Source organism: Coffea eugenioides, chromosome 8 (genome assembly GCF_003713205.1).
Source record: "Coffea eugenioides isolate CCC68of chromosome 8, Ceug_1.0, whole genome shotgun sequence".
Lineage (NCBI taxonomy): Eukaryota > Viridiplantae > Streptophyta > Magnoliopsida > Gentianales > Rubiaceae > Coffea > Coffea eugenioides.
In genome coordinates, this window is record NC_040042.1 from 32,302,430 (window position 1) to 32,309,202 (window position 6,773).

The 6,773-nt window shown below is 36.4% G+C and overlaps 1 long non-coding RNA gene across 2 annotated transcripts; it reads left to right on the forward strand.

Moving 5' to 3' along the window:
• Window positions 1-519: 519 nt before the first annotated feature.
• On the forward strand, window positions 520-3,856 carry LOC113781453. 2 transcript variants are annotated; one of them, XR_003469610.1, is made up of 5 exons: window positions 520-780; window positions 869-958; window positions 1,326-1,395; window positions 2,769-2,834; window positions 3,481-3,856. It is a non-coding gene; the product is annotated as an uncharacterized LOC113781453 (long non-coding RNA). The 2 variants fall into 2 exon arrangements; XR_003469609.1 differs by having other exon boundaries at window positions 520-958.
• The last annotated feature ends 2,917 nt before the right edge of the window (window positions 3,857-6,773 follow it).

Below are 6,773 nucleotides of genomic sequence, written 5' to 3' on the forward strand. Positions count from 1 at the left end.
CAGCGGGAATTGAAAATTGGTGGAGGCATTCTTTAAAAAGCAAATTTCAAAATGAAAGAGTACAAGTCTACCACTTTTGGGCTAAGTCTGATACACTTCTAATTCTCACATTTTCACTCGCTGGCCTTCTCACTGTCTCTCTCGGTCTCTCTCTCACTTCGACCCCTCTCAATTTCTTTCTCACTAATGCTCGAGCATTCCTCCTTATTGGGCTACTGATTTTGATATGTTTCCTCAGAGCATGTGCTGTAAAAAGGCAAGTTTCTCTCTTCTTGCTTAGTAATCAATTTCCCCCAATTTTTATTGACCCGATTTTGTGTTCCCAACATTCAATTTTTGGGTAAATTCTCTTCTTCTCTATCATTTGTCTAGTTTCCCCAAAGTTTCTTACCCTAATTAGCAATCACCATCATTTGCAATCACCTTTTCTACCCTACTTAGATGATCAATTGTTTCAATTTCTCCCCAAATTTTATTGCCCTAATTTTAAAAAAAAAAAATTTTTCTGCCCAGGACAAGGAGGGCATCCCCGGGACCAGCAGCACCTCATCTTCACTGGCAAGCAGCTCGAGGACAGCCGCACCCTAGTCGACTGCAACATCCAGAAGGAGTCAGCCCTCCACCTTGTCCTCCACCTCGACGGTGGCGCCAAGAAGCGCAAGAAGAACACCTGCACCAAGCCGGCGGTGACTGAGGGAAATTCCCCCCCTCTTTTTTATAAACTTTATTGTTACTAGTCTAATTGAACATTAGCAGCATGTTCTTATTTTGAAGATTTGGGTATGTTACTGCAAATCGTTGAGTTATTGAACCATTTGCATCATGAGCTGTGCCTCGTTAACTTGCTTATTTGTGAGTTGTGTTATAGAGGTTTCTGTGGGAAGCTTGTCGAGACACTACTTTAATCATCTTGATGGTAGCTGCGGCTGCTTCTTTGGCCCTTGGGATAAAGACAGAGGTAAGCTTAATTTTTGAGTTTGCTCTAATTATTATTATTATTATTTTAATTTTAAGGATAAGTTCACTCTTAATACTTATTTTGAATTGAGAATTGTAAGCCCTATAAAGTTTTTTCTGTTTAATAATTTTGTTGTACTACTATATGTTTGAGATCATGATTTTGTTAGTTGTATGAATTTTAAATCTTGTCTTTTGATTTTCTGACAAGAATGGTATCTGTCCCTATCAAATTCTTATAGATTAAAGTATTTTTTAATATACTTGTGATTTACTAGCTAATCTGAGTGGAAAATGGAAAATGCTGACATGTTTTGATTGGTTAATTTTGATTTGGTCTTGCCATAGTCTAATATGTTGTTTTCCAGGGTATAAAAGAAGGATGGTATGATGGTGGAAGTATTGCGTTGGCTGTCTTTATCGTCATTGTTGTAACAGGTATTATGACAAGTTTAGCAAAGAAAGTTGGTACAATGTGTGGTTAATTAATGACCAGAAATGCAGTTAATTTCGATTCTGTGGAGAACTGAATGAAATGTATTACATCCCCCCCTGTTGGAAGTGCTCTATCTTTGTGTAAATGTGCGCACTCACAAATCGACTCTCATTTCCTTTGTTTCCATTTATTTATTTTTTTAGAAACCTGGACAAGTTGCTCCAAATCATTGCATTTGTACTTTGCCTTAAAAGCTGTATATTAGCTATGGATGTAGTCCTGCAAGTTAAGATACTGTAGACTTTTTTTTTCTGCTAACTTATAAATTCATTCTAGAACACAAACCTCTAAGGTTGCATCTCAAGTCTAAGGTGTTGCATCTAGTGACTGAGAAATCTGGTGATAGAGTTCTAAGGCTGCATCTCAAGTCTACTTAAGGACTTGTACTAGTATCATTTTGGAAGAGCTTGGTAAGAGGACCAAAACTCATCAATTAGTTTTGATGTGAAAAAAGATCTTCCTCCGTAAAAATTCATGAACTAGGAATGTTATTAGAACAGCATGGACAGCTTCTTGTGGTATGTTTTGAGAGTCCATGATTCTCCAGAATATACTTGTTAGCCTTACTTGTGCTGAATTTCACATGTTTCACTATTTTTTAAGGGCAAAGGTGCTTTGGCCAAAATGTTTTGCTTGCAAATGTGTTGACCACATTTACTTCTCTGCCTAGTATGTTCCTTTTGTTAAGTTTACAAGGGAGAGGTCAATCCTCTTAAACAGAAACAAAACATAGGGTCGCAGCCCCTAAAATATTTGCACCACGCAATTCACTAAGTTCCTGTGGCGGTTCTGTTAGAATCTGCATCCCAGATTCTTTGTTGACACTACTTTTAGCTAGCTAGTCTACACACTTACTTCTTTCTCCAAACATGTTGTAGCCAGGATTCCCGATCCCTGCTTAAAACATTCCTGATCTGACATATTAGATTGTATAGTGGTGAGTCCTGTCCTGCTCCTTGTATTAGTTCGAAAGCTGCCTTGCAATTCGTGTCCAGAATCACTCTTCTTTCTCCAGAGTTCCAAGCCATTTTTATCCTTTTGAGTACTCCCCACAGCTCTGCTAAGTGCTATCATATTATCTATTAGCCCAATATTCACTATAAAACCTGTTTTCCATCTCCCCCAGCTATCTATATGTCCCTTTTCAAATTAATATGGCTTTGCCTCTTCTACTTGGAATAATGCTAAATTGAGAAGTGTACATCTTGCCACAGTTAATTGCTAATTATTGATAGTTTCACGTCTTACATGGTAGTTTGTTCTCCATATAGCATTATTTTATACTGTATAATCACAAACTTTTTGCTGGATGTAGGTTGGATTTTCTGTTAACGGAGTAATAATACTAACTTTTATGTGGGTTTTGAAGGCATTCCTTGAGGTAATACCTTTTCTTTTCACATGAATGGTTCCCATTTTTGGTGCCATTCTTGAAGTAAATTTCACTGTGAATGTTTTGCAATGTCCCGCCACTTGCCTAACTCACTAGTTTGATTGGAATACAATATTAAGGGGTGCTGGTTTTCTATGGAATTAATACACCATGACAAACAGCAAAAGTAATTTCAGAGATCTAGAACAAGAAAGTTGTTATTTGCTTTTAAATGGCAAAGAAACATTCTAGTTATGTTGGTACACATTGCTCCTACTTGACACCTTATATCATGATCGACATTACTTTGGTTATCATACTTGACACCTTGTATCCTCTGTGGTGCATTAGTTTGGATTGTTTTGGTTTAGTTTAGTTTAGTTTATTTGAATGTTTTAGCTAAGCAAGTGAACTGAAGTTGCTTTTCCTTTAGTGTTGTGCTTATCGTCTTATCAACTGGTTATATTGTTCATAGCAGTACTTATATCAGTACTTGTTATAGTAGTGCTTGTTGCCTTATCAACTTGTTATATTATTCCTTTGAGGCTGAAGTTTAATAGCAGTACTTATTTCTTGAGCTAATTTGGTGCATTAGTTTGGGGCTGATTTTGATTTTCTTTGGGGCTGATTTTGATTTTGATTTTGAATGTCTTAGGACGATGGAAGGTAACTTTGGTCCGGATCTTCTTGGCTTTCTTCTTAAAAGTTGTCCCAGATTTGACAAATTTGGCAACCTTGGCTGCCTGAGCCTTTGTATCAAGTTTTTTTGTGGTGTCAGCTTTAGGAGCCATTGCTGAAAACTGCCTTACAAATATTTTACCTGAGGGGAGGAGCGGAGTGTTGAGGGGAGGAGCTGAGTGTTGCTGAAGCGGCTCTGTGTTGAAATTTGGGACTTGGATTTGTTTTGTAAAGCTACCTCGAGTTATATGTGAAATTTAGGCCAAATACCACTTATCAAACTATCTATAGGGTGTTGTTGAACTTCATTATGATATTTGAATGCTTATATGATATTTTGACATTTCGTAATGCAATGGATGCATTCATTTGCTAATTATAAATCATTGTCATTTTTTTCCATTTATAGATATAATTGTTGTAGGAAAATTTTCAATTTTCATGGTGATAAAGAGTTATCATTGAATCAGAATTTTCCATTAATAACAATCTGCGGTCATAAAATTAAAAAGTGTTTAGTGACAACAAAAGTCGTCAGTAATTAGTCTATACCAATGACAATTACATATCACTTTTAGTGACGACATTTATTTGTACATCATTGACAAGATACTATGTCATCACTAAAATTACAATAATTATTGACGACATCAGTTGTCACAAAAGAGTTCCATTCACTGACGACTTTTATTGTCGTCACTATATACTTTTACCGACGGGCCTTCAGTGACGACTCTGTGACAACTAGAAAGTTGTCAATAAAAGTTATCAGTGACGACTTTTTATTTTTTTGTGACAAAAATGGCTTGTCACTGAAGACCAAATTTCTTGTAGTGACTTGCTTTATTATGTTTTATATGACTAAATTAGTTATAATCAATGTGTGACGTCACCACACTAGTCCAACGCTAGTTGTGACCTCTCTCCCGATTCTACACTAGTCCAATGCTAGTTGTAGTTTCTTTTTTCGATTTCTCATTAGTCCAACGCTAGTGAGAAAATAGAGACATGGGATGGTCCAACGCTACACCCTTAGGATCCCTTCACGCGTTAGATCATGTTTGTATGCCAATCACTACACTCTCATGCTTATTTTCTACTTTTCAGGTTTTTTATCATTGTTTGCGTGACATTTCCCCTGTATACACATCGCTTATCCCATATTTCCCCTATACACATCTCTTATACCATATTTCCCCTATATATATCCCTTATCTCATATTTCCCTCTATATAACCCTATGTGTGAGACATAACATTAGACTTGCACTTTATATAAGAAAAATTAGAGATATGTTAGTACATTTGCCTCATTAGATTAGGAAATACCCCTCGAATATGGGATATGGACGAGTTTGGTTTTCTAACCTTAGCACGTTCGTATTCTGTCTATTAAAGGGAACATTGAAGTTATGAGTATTAGCCTCCCGCACCTGTTATGATGCATTCCTCTAGATCATGTATATTTGTATAATTATTATTTTCTTTTCTTTTCTTAGAGTCTCATATTTTGCACATTCGTAACCTCTTCAAATAATTACTTTTGGGTATCGTAATTAATGCGATTTGTACCAACTAAGATTCAAAGAGACATGTTGACCCCGATACATTAGGTCTAGGCGTTCATATATTACGTCCAAATGTGATAAATTTCTAAATTAAAAATAAGAAAATCTTTAACTAAATCATGCAACTAACCTTGATTAGGTTGAAAGGGTGTCTTGAATTTTATTCTTACCTTCCCTTTTTTCAAATGTGACTCCCGAACACTCTCTCTGATTTTCAAAGATTTGGAGTCGTTTAAAAAGAGTTTTCTATACTTTTTATCTAAAATTTCATTTTAGATGACTTGGTACACCTTAACTCGATACCAAGTGGCAACTCCGATTTTTTTATTCAAAAATCATTTTTAAACTATAATTTGGGCCAAAATCGTTGCACTTATTAAATCCTATTTTAGGCTCATTTTCTTTATTTATTTTTTACAAATCATTTAACTCACACTTTTACTCAAAAATAAATCCAAAATTCATTTTTTATAAACCCGTTATTTTTTATTTTAAAAAATGGGGCGCGACAAAAATTAAATTTGAATTTGGCTATGTGCATCATACTTGAAACCGTCGATTGGAGCGTTGTCTCATCGACTCATATTCGTATGGTTATGATTCGTATTTGTGATTCGTATTTGGAATCATCGAATGGAGCGCTGCTCATCGACTTATATTCGTATTCGTATTCGGGGGACGCCCAAAATCATAGGCTAACCTTGTGATGCGAGCCGACATGTGCTTAATCGTGAAGCTTGATGAGCCATGAGAAAAATATAAGGTTGATCTATTAAAAGGTCTCGCTTGGCGTACTTGAATAGTAGCGCCTTTTTTAGATGAGCGGGCCCGGGACAGGGGGTTGTAACGGTGAACGGGATTCGTGAAGTAAGTGGAGTTCTACGGATTTAATACCTACCTGATTGACGGAGTGTCATCACGGGGAAGTATTTGATCGAGCACTGGCGCAGCAAGTGGAATTTATCTTCTGAGAGCTCCCGTATCCTTCTCAAGTGTGTTTTGTGTTATTTTGTGAATTACTTGAATGTTATAACTTTATTTCCCGTATAAGTTTTATTGCTACGTGAATTATATGCTTGCATGTTTTCTTGGTCTAACTGAGCGTTAGCTCATCCCATTAGTTTTATTTTCCTTAACAGGAGTTGGAATGAAAAGAATTGTGGAGAAACCGACTCGATGATCTTTTGATTAGGGTTTTGAATGTATTTGATTAGACGACTTTTGGAAGTTGTATATTTTGGAAAGTTGATGTATTTTGAAAACTGGTGATATAAGATTGAACACTTATGTATGGAAACGACTTCTTTTCAATTCGACTTTTATTATTGGTCATTTACCTTTAAATTTGGATCGAAATTGTATCGAGTTCTGGCAAGAGTTAGGTAGGCGCTCGGCCGATACCCTTTGGTTCGCTTTAGGGAGAGTAAGGCGTCACAGTTTCCCTCTTTCATTAGCTTGTTTCATTTTGGTTCTATCCACTTGTTGAGCACTATTCCCTCGTGGCTGTTTCTTCAGGTAGTTGCTAATTTGATGGTCGCAACTCCCACAAATCAAACACTTTCGCCTCTTCCTCCAACAATCATCCTCAGTGTAATTTGTCTTCCCACAATATCCACAGACCAAGCGAGAAGTCATTTTTTGACCTTCTCGAGAAATTTTCTCTTATCCTATTTGACTTCTTTTTGTAGACCCTTCATCTAGTG